At 37.6% G+C, this 10,299-nt stretch overlaps 1 protein-coding gene across 6 annotated transcripts in view; it reads right to left on the bottom strand.

Moving 5' to 3' along the window:
• Window positions 1–10,299, bottom strand: part of LOC106871497 (pleckstrin homology domain-containing family A member 2) — a 151,710-nt gene that overhangs the window by 72,306 nt on the left and 69,105 nt on the right. For 5 of the 6 annotated variants that reach the window (XM_014917984.2, XM_014918002.2, XM_052974461.1 and 2 more), the window contains exon 2: window positions 3,411–3,463. The gene's annotated coding sequence lies outside the window, so the exon portion shown is untranslated. Of the gene's footprint in view, window positions 1–3,410; window positions 3,464–9,495; window positions 9,667–10,299 lie in introns of all 6 variants that reach the window. The other variant, XM_052974459.1, reaches the window with a different exon arrangement.

Here is a 10,299-nt window from a genome sequence, read left to right as displayed (position 1 = left end):
TTTGCATATGCGTATTTGTGTCTAATTTATTGAAGCACTAAACACCAATGAAAAATGTGCAAGGGGTGGGGCCTGAGTAGCTCCTGATTTTGGGTAAAAGAAAATACTGGAGGGTTCCTGTGCCGGTGGCACGTAAAAAGTACCATTTGAGCGTGACCAATGCCAGTACTGCCTGACTGGCTCTCGTGCCGGTGGCACATAAAAAGCACCCACTACACTCTCGGAGTGGTTGGCATTAGGAAGGGCATCCTGCTGTAGAAATTTTACCAGATCAGATTGGAGCCTGGTGCAGCCTCCTGGCTCGCCAGTCCTCAGTCAAATCGTCCAACCCATGCCAGCATGGAAAGCAGTCGTTAAATGATTATGATGATGATGATTCCCCTCTCAGATTTACACATTTATTGCATTGGGCCTTCAGTTTTTCTCAGCCCTTTTAACAGAACTCAGAAAGCTGGGCTTCCAACCAGGCCTTTCCTGATACCCTCAAAGCCAGGAACTTTTCAGCCCTTTCTCATATGAAATGTGAAGTCAACTTCTAAGCCTGCGTTTTTTATAGTAAACACACATTTCACGTTACTGTGAAATGTAGATATTGTTGTTAGATCCTAATAAAGCAATCAAGTGGAAATCCCTGAAATGGAGCACATTGTCTCTGATGACGCCATAAACCTGATAGTGTCAGGTGTGTGCAGATTTCAACAGGTAACACCTGCAATTAGTTTGCAAATAAATGTTCTTGAGTTGCATTTATTTTGATTATTCAGGAATTATTGAGAAATCTGAGACAGTGTTTGTTGGGATTAACGGGTGTCAGAGAAAATGCCTTGTGGTATTTGTACTGGCATTTTACGATCTGGGTTAAAATCCCACTTGGCTCCACTTAGCCTTTTGTCTTTCCAGAGTCAATAAAATAAAGTATTACAATGGAGGTTATGATATTGCTCAAAGCCCTCCTTCAAAATCGTTGGCCTGGAGGAGGAGGAGGAGGAGGAGGAGTTTAATTCTTCAATTGCATGTAACACAGGCAACGCCGGGTATCTCTGCTAGTTATTTATATTTCTAGTATGAAGTAAGTCACATGACTGGGACCATGTTATCTAGCAGTAGGGGGTTACATGTTCCCTTAGAGCAGTGGGAGATCAAAGACTCCCGAACAAACATATTTGGTGAAGTACAAGGAACTGCTACCTACTTTTGCTGGAAACTGGAGACTCCCACCCCAGATAATGTATCCCAGGCTATCTGGAGTAGTAGTAGTAGTAATAGTAGTAGGAGGAGGATATGCCCAGATCTCATTTCCTTTTATCATATTGGCCCCTAGAAACCCTAACAAGCAGGAGAGCAGCCAGTTTCTCCTTGAATTCCTACCTACATTCCCACCTGATTTTCCCTTAAGTAACTTCAGTCTCCCATCTGCAAATTCTTTCTCGACCGATTTAGTAATTCGTTCCTTATATCTGCACTCAGCTAAATTCCTTCCGCACCAATTTAATCTAAATCCCTCCAGCTACAATATTTCCAAAACATTTTACGTTACTAATTCTCTTATTCTATATTCTCCACCTTTATTTTCGTCTCACAGACTTCCACACACACACCCCCCTCCATTCCCCCTACAAAAACCTTCCTTGCCAATGACAGGTGAAAATGTGTGGCTTAGTGGTCAGGGTATTCGGCTCGTGGTCATTAGGTCATAAGTTCAGTTCCTGGCAGTGCCTTGTGTCCTTGAGCAAGACACTTTATTTCACACTGCTCTCCAGTTCACTCAACTGGGAAAAACGAGTTGTACCAGCCTTGTCACATCCCGTTTCATGCTGAATCTTTCTCAGAACTACATTAAGGGTTACACATGTCTGTGGAGTTCTCAGTCACTTTCACGTTAATCGCACAAGCAGGCTGGAAGCTTCATCATTGTACCAATGCCGGAGCCTGCAAGGTAATGAGTCTGAAACGGTGCCCAACCATTGTACTCCAATCCAAAGGCACATACTTAGAGCAGCTTCATTCACCCTAACCATTTTGGCCATATCCACTGGGAGAAAGCATTTCCCTCTCCAACCGGATTCTGGCACAAGACCAGCAATGTTTGGTGGCAGTGGAAGTCAAATACATCAACCCCAGTACTTGACTGGTAATAACTTTATAGATCCTGAAAGGATGAAAGACAAGGTTGGCCTTAGCAGGAGTCAAAGTCTTATTTTATCATCTGGCAGGAGACATTGTCATATATGGGACTGTTTGGCACAATGTCTTTTTTCTCATGAGATGATGGTGTTTGCAAACCTGGCAACCCCAAGCTGCCAAATCACAAAGTAAGGAGGAGGAGGAGACAAAGGAGGGAGGAATAGAGGTAGAGTAAAGAAAAGGAGGAGGAATAGATGAGAAAATAAGGCAGAAAAAAAAAAGATTTGAGGAGAAGAATGAAAACTAATAAACAGAAAGTAAAAGCCTAAAGAGATTTGAAATGACAGCAACAACAACAAGTGTTCTTCCAATCTTGTTAAGGAATTTGAAAAGCTAAAAATAGAAACAACAACAAAATTGTGATTGAAAGCAAAAAGAATATTAAATCCAGAAATGGAAATCCAAACAGAAACTTCATGTAGAACCAAGACTGAAACGGTTTCTTAGTAATGTTCTGGAAGCAATGAGCATAAGGGTGTGGTGCCAATAACAGCACCCCCTGTGGAGACCATAACAGCAAACATTTGGAATTAAAACTAATATGGTAGCAATTCAGAAACTGATGTGGTTGGGGTTTGTAGTCAGAAATAGATTTGAATTGTGGCTTGTTTTAAATCCTAACATCCTACATGGATCGTAAATATATGGGTCTTAAACCTAAGTCATAAATCTAATGCAAGTTGTAAAACCAACTGGAGTCATAAATGCAAATCACAATTACAGCATGGGTCATAAATCCAATAGGAGTCCCTGAGCCCAACAGGAGTCCCTGGACCCAACAAGAGTTACTGAGCCGAATAGCCTTGAGCCCAACAGGAATCCCTGAGCCCAACAGGGTCATAAACACATTAACCCCATTATTTGACAAGTACTTTATTCTATCCACCCTGATGAAAGGTAAATTTGACTTCAGCAAGATTTGAGCTCAGAATAAAGAATTAGAAGAAAAACCACTAAGCATTTTGACCAATGTCCCAATGGTTCTGTCAGATTTCTTGCCTTGACAATAATAATTGTTTTAAACTTTGACATAAGGCAAGTGATTTCGAGGGGAGAGGACAAATCAATTAGAGAGGCCCCGGCCCTAGTGGCACTGAACTTGGAACTGTGTGGTTGAGAAGCAAACTTCTTACCACACAGCCACTCCTGCACTTTAAAAAAAAAAATTTTTTTTTAACAACAACAAAAACAAATCACAAAAAAAATGTAGAAATTTCATGACTTACAATAAATCACTTTCTCGAATGCCGGGAGTTTCCAGAGTAGAATAAGGAGGAATCTGAAGGAAAGGAAATAACAAACATTACATAAATACAACAGAAGTGAAACGAATGTCTGGATTTAAGCCTTTTAGGTGTGTGTATGTGTGTGTGCATGTAAGAATGTGTGTGAGAACATACATACAATAAATATTATACATAGATATACACATTTAAAAAAAATATATATATATATATATATACATTACGCTACAGAAGCATAAAAGTGCTGAATGCAACCTTGTATTGAAAATGCGTAGAATCTGATAAATGGTAATTTATGCAAGATAAATGGGGATTACTTAATCTCTGGTTATCTCATACAACACATACACACGTTGCAAAATACATGACTGTATAAGCATTATAGCTATATGTGTATGTCTGTATATATTTTGGTAAGTTAATTTGTAAACATATGTAACTATGTGTTTATGTATGTATCAAATTATGTATGTACATGTGTGTGTGTATATTATATATATATGATGATGATGATATATATATATATATATATATATATATATATATATATATATATATATATATATATCCGTTTAAATGATGATGATGTTGGACAAGCTTCAAAAGTTTATGGTCTAGATGCAAGCTTCAGCATTGGAGGAAAAAAAGGCCTTATGGTATTTGTTCTGAGTCTTTATGGTCTGAGTTCAAATCCTACCAAGGTCAACTTGAGACAGAAACTGAAAGAAGCCCATCATATAAATGTATATGCGTGTGTGTGTCCCCCACCACCGCTTGATAAGCGGTGTTGGTGTGTTGACATCCCTGTGACCTAGCAAATCAATGAAAAATGACTGATAGAATAGGCACCAGATTTTAAAAAATAAAAAAGTACTGGAATCTGTTCATTCAACTAAAAATTCTTCAAGGTGCTGACCCAGCATGGCCACAGCCTAATGACTGACACAACAAAAGGTATTTGACCAACAGACTTTCAAGCGTTGGGGCATTAGTCCCTACAATCTAAAAGCAGCAGGGGTGGGGCAGCTAAGGTCACATGCACTGTGCCTCCCTCTTTGAATAATGTACAATAAAAGTCATAAAGAAACAAATACTTTTAATAAAATTGGACGGGGGGGGGGCGCAATTTTTCAGGAAGATTTTTTTTTTTTGATTTGTTCTTTGTTTTTTGATTATTCTTTTCTTGAAACAAACTAATATTAGCTGATTAATGAGAAAATGAAAACGAAGAAGGAACAATGTAAAAGAAAAAGAGAAAAAGAAAAAAGGCAAATAATAATAATAATAATAATAATAATATTAAAGTCTTGAAGAAATGAAAGAACACATTTGCAAACCAAAAACGGCAACCAACCAACCAACCAACCAAGTGGCGTGCGCTAGATTCTTTGTGAAGCCCCCAATCTCAGGCATCAATCGCAGAATGATGTAATCAGAGTGACAGCCTATCAAGAAGGATGTTAAAAAGGATGTAGAATTGTAGTGTGTGAAGAAAGGAGAATACAAGAATAGAAGAATGAAACAGAACAAGATTGTGGTAGCGAGGAGGGGGGGGACATTGACGGAGGCGAAGATGGTAGGGGTGGTGGCAGTGGAATCTGGTCAGCTAATTTCTATAGCTTCCTGAGTTACGTCAATGATGTTTCTAGATTCAACCCACAGAAATTATTATTATTGTTGTTGTTGTTGTTGTTAACAAAAACAAAAACAAAAACACACAACATTAAAAAGAAAAATTACATAACAAAGAAACTGTGTATCTATTTGTGTGTATGTATATATACAAACACACACACACACACACACACATGCACACGTACATGCATATATGTGTGTGTTTGTATACAATCACGCACGCATAATTCTTAGAATATAATTTCTTTTAAAAGCCTTCAAGTGTCTTACAGTTAATTTGGGATAAATATAGTGAGGAGTGAACAAGTACATTGCTGTACAAGTCAACACCCACCGCCCACCCAAACAAACCGCCCACACACCCACCCACAACCTCTTTCACTCCTCTCTCTCTCTCTATGTAAAGAAGTAAATCTGAAATTAAAAAGATAATAATGATAATATAAAAAGTAGAAACAAACTGAAAAAAAGAAAGAAAGCCAGTCTTTGAGGAATGCACTGAAAAACCGAATTTTGCAAATTGGAGAAAAATCATAGATTTTGAGGGTAGGGTGTAGGGGGGAGGGGGAGGTAAGGTTGTGTTTGTGTAATTTCCAAGACAATTCTGATGCTATTAGATTCTGATACAAATATAAATTTGCAGTAATTTAAGAATGAAATTACTACTACTACTACTACTACTACTACTACTAATAATAATAATGCTTTATTTGCCACAGGGGCAAGGAATACAATACAAAGATGAACATGAAGGATTAACAGACTGGAATGTTATTTCAGACTTTTAATTAGGTAGTGAACTGGCAGATTCATTAGCCTACCAGATGAAATGCTTGACAGTATTTTGTCTATCTTCACGTTCTGAGTTCAAATTCTGCTGGGGTCAACTTTGCCTGTCATCCTTTCAAGGTCAATAAAATAAGTACCAGCTGAATATTGGTAGTCGGTGTAATCAACATATCCCTTCTAAAATTGCTGGCCTTGTGCCAAGATTTAAAACTATTATTATTATTATTATTATTATTATTATCATTATTTTAAATTGAATATAAAATGAAAAGATGGCTATATTGAAGTAATACTAACTTAACTTGTGAAAAGTTATCTGATACTTACAAATAATAATAATAATCTTTTCTTTTATAAGCACAAAGCTTGGAATTTGAGGGGAGGGGCTAGTCTATTATATCAACCCCAGTGTTCAATTTCTACTTAATTTATTGACCCTGAAAGAATGAAAGACAAAGTTGGCTTCAGTGGCATTTGAACTCAAAACCCAAAGAGTCAAAAGGAAGGCTGCTAATGCGATTTTGCCATCTTCGGATCACAAACAACAACGACAACAACACAAAAGAATATCCATGGAGAGAAAAACAAAATCCCACAAAATGAAGCGGATAAAAGCATAAAAAATAATGGGTAGTGTCTGGAGAGAGGGTGGGAAGAGGGTGGAAAGGAAAAAGAGAGAAAGGAGAAAGACGATAAAGATGTAATCAGTTAACTAACAATGAAACAGCAGACCAACAAGTATGTTGTTGGGGTTGGTGGTGGTGGTGGTCTGTCTTTATATGGGGGGGGGGGGAGAACAAAGAACAAAAGGTGACAATTGTCTTATTCTCTGGCAATCACAGAGTTATGTTTTGCTCTCTTCAGAGACAGGAAGTGTGAAGAGAGAGAGAAGAAATATTTGTGTTGTGTGTTTATAATAGGATGGGTGGATGGAAAGATGGAGAGAAAGAGGGAGATGGGAGAGAGAGAGAGAGAGACAACCCTTATAGCCACTGACATGGACATGGTTTTTAGTTATTCCACCCACATGGTGGTGAAGGTGGTGGAGTAGGAGTGAAAGAAGAAAGAGGAGGTGGAGGAGGAGAAGAACAAGTGGCAGGCACTTGCTAAGAAATGTGTGAAATAAGCCTTTATGGAGAGTTGCTAAGTTGTGTCTGTGAATATCATAATGGAACTGGCAGATAGATACAAGATGTACAACAGCTGAAGAAAGAGGAAACAAGGGAGCCTCTACATTGTCACTAAGACTGGTAGAAACAACAGCAAAATTTCCCTCAAACCACACATTACTGTCTAAAAAAAGGTCTCGTGTTAGATAATAACGTCCAGGGTACTGTAGATATTTCCAAAACCAAAGGGGTCGTGTGATATATATTGCACATATTTCCAAAACCAAGGAAAGAAACTGAGATGTGATAACTCAAATATCTTTAATCATAAGTCTGCTGGAACAAGACTGACTGATTTGGGATTAAAGAACAACCACAACACTAGAAATGTCAAAAGATAACAAACAACATCAACAATTGCAGTTGATGACAATCCCGGGCAGAGAAAATACAGGGCCAAATGCCTTAAGGTATTTATTCCCAGTTCAAATCCCACTCTAGCCTATAGAGCGATAGACTGAATCCGTTACCTGGATGAACATCAATCACTCCTGACATCTTGGGCAGCTTTAGTGAGACCAACTCTGTTGCAAACATCCAAGCTGGGTCTTCACCTACACTTGGTGATATTTTCTAAACATTTGGATTATATTTTACGATTTTTACTAAAAAAATAGCTTTCTTGCAAACCACATGTGGCACACAAGAATGTCGTGGCACAGTGGGTTATAATGCCTGAGGTAAGGTGTGATTTTAGCGATACTCAGTTGTTATTTCTAGCATGTCAAACAACCACAGAAGGACCCTCATTTGCTTACATTTCTCTTCGATGATAATAAGTAGAACAACAGTGATAATGATGAATAATGATGATGTCAGTATGATGGTGATGATGATGATGAAGATGATGATGATGATGATGATGATGATGATGAAAGCAGCTTCATATTCCAACCTTTAAACAATATGCCACTCAATAAAAAGCAACAACAACAACTACAACATTTAAATGGTTAACAAAGGACAATGATGTCAGCTCTAAAATGTTTCAGAGCTGAAGAAGCTCTTCAGGTTTCACTTTTAGAAATTTATACAAATTTCTTATTTTTTTATTTTCATTTTAATATCAGAAATAATACAATACTCATTGTGTGGCTTTTTTTTTTTTTGTAAACTTTATTTAAATCATTTTCTCCCTTTTCTCTTTCTTTTTCATTCCCGCTTTTCCTTTTCTTTTTTGTTTTTATTAATGTTGTAGTTTCATAGAAACGAAAGAATTAAACAATATTATATTTCACATTATGAAAGATCATGTTACGCACAACCAGAATTAACTCGGACGCACAGCAGGAGGGAGAGGAAACAAGACAACATATCGCTGTAATGTAGAGCAACATCTGTTTGATGGTCAAAGTAAATGGCCACCTATTGGAATTGTTTAGCATTGCTCATTCGGTCCGTCAAGGATTCCCACTCTTGCCTCTTCTGTATGGGTGTGTAAAGAGGGTAAGAACCCTCACCTGCAATTTTGATGAAATTCGAATCATAGGTATTCCAGTTCATTAGAGAAAATATAACAGAAAGGTCTAATTCTTCAATTGTATGTAACACGGGCAACGCCGGGTATCTCTGCTAGTTATAAATAATAATAATAATAATAATAATAATAATTAATTAATTTTGCATGGAGAGTGTTCCTCGTATTTGACTGGTACTTGATTAGTACTGGGGTCAATTTGTTCGACTAGAAATTCCTCAGAGCAGTGCTCTAGCATGGCCTGTAATGACTGAAACAAGTAAAAGATAACAGAAAGATGGTAATGTGTGGAGGGTGGGGGGCGAATAGCTAATTGAATTTGGTATGCATTGCTTTCAGTGTATCATTTCGTGTGTGTGTGTGTGTGTGTGTGTGTGTGTGTGTGTGTGTGTGTGTGTGTGTGTGTTGCTTATGTTGGATGTGTGTGAAATGAAATCACATGTTCAGCGCATGGGCCAAGGCCTGTAGGTGTTTTCTGCTAATTAATATCCTCACCCAATCAATATTTATGGTTGACTGATTTGAAAATGAATTATATGGCCATTGTAAAGTTGAGCTTTTCTGTTTTTGCCATTATTTTTCTCCAAATAAATAACATAAAAAAGGAAAACAAAATAAATATTATTCAGTTAAACAATCATAAAGATTGTATTTAGATAATTAAAGCTAAAATATTTGTCACCAACCATTGTAGTTGGGGTTTTTTTTTTTTTTTTTTTTTGGAAACAAGACAGATTGATTAATAAATTCTTCGACTTCACAGAATGGAGCCAGAAAATCTTCATTTCCCTTTTTCTGAAGAAACTGCTCCAATGCTTTTTTTTTTTTCTTGCTTTTTTTTTTTACCCAGAACTAGTGAGGAATGGTCTTGGTTAAAGGCAACTTTATATTCTTCTTTCCTTTTTAATAATTCCAAAGATGAAATGGTAAGCATTAAGAGACATATTTGAAGATCTCAAAGATTGGTGGAAGGAAGGAAGGAAGGAAAGAAACTGACCTGGAAGCAGAGACTTAACAAAATGCTAACAAGATATTCAAGAGTCTGCTACTCAATAACAGGAATGGTCGGCTTCCTTACAATTTCTGTCTACCAAATTTCAGTCACAGGTCAACCAAAGGCTGTGGCACATTTACCTTTGGTTTTGCATCGTAGGGTTCAATCCAAAACCTATGTTGTTACAAGGAGAACTTTTTTAACCATAATGTCATGACTACCCAACATCCACCACACACAACATCATCATCATCCCTAAACTACGATATTATAGAATATATTAACTTCTATGCTGTTATTCTCTCTCCCCCCCCCACCACCACACACTCAATCTCTTGCTCTCTCTCTCTCTCTCTCTCACTCACAAACACTCTCAGTGTGTGTGTGTGTGTCTTTCTCACTCTCTCTCATACAAACACACACACACACACACACACACACACACACAAACAATAGAATCTTTGTTTCTCTACTAAGATCAAAAACCAAAATAAATAAAATATTTTTAAATGAGCAACAGTTTCAGTTGGAGCTGGGGGTAGCAGTGGTGATGGTGGTAGTAACGATGGTGGTAGTAACGATGGTGGTGGTACTAGAATTAAACCTGGTAATGATGATGATGATGATGATGATGGCACTGGTGGTTATGGTGGTAGTGGTGGTGATGGAAGTGATAATGGTGGTGCTAGTTTTAAACCTAATGATGATGATGATGATGATGATGGCACTGGTGTTCATGATGACAGGGACAGCAGTGTTAAATACAATAACAGATCTATGCACACCTCCACCACCACCACCACCACC

The sequence above is a fragment of the Octopus bimaculoides genome, chromosome 18 (genome assembly GCF_001194135.2).
Source record: "Octopus bimaculoides isolate UCB-OBI-ISO-001 chromosome 18, ASM119413v2, whole genome shotgun sequence".
NCBI lineage: Eukaryota > Metazoa > Mollusca > Cephalopoda > Octopoda > Octopodidae > Octopus > Octopus bimaculoides.
Note: the sequence above shows the minus strand (reverse complement) of the source record. Positions and strands in the feature narration are given on the sequence as shown.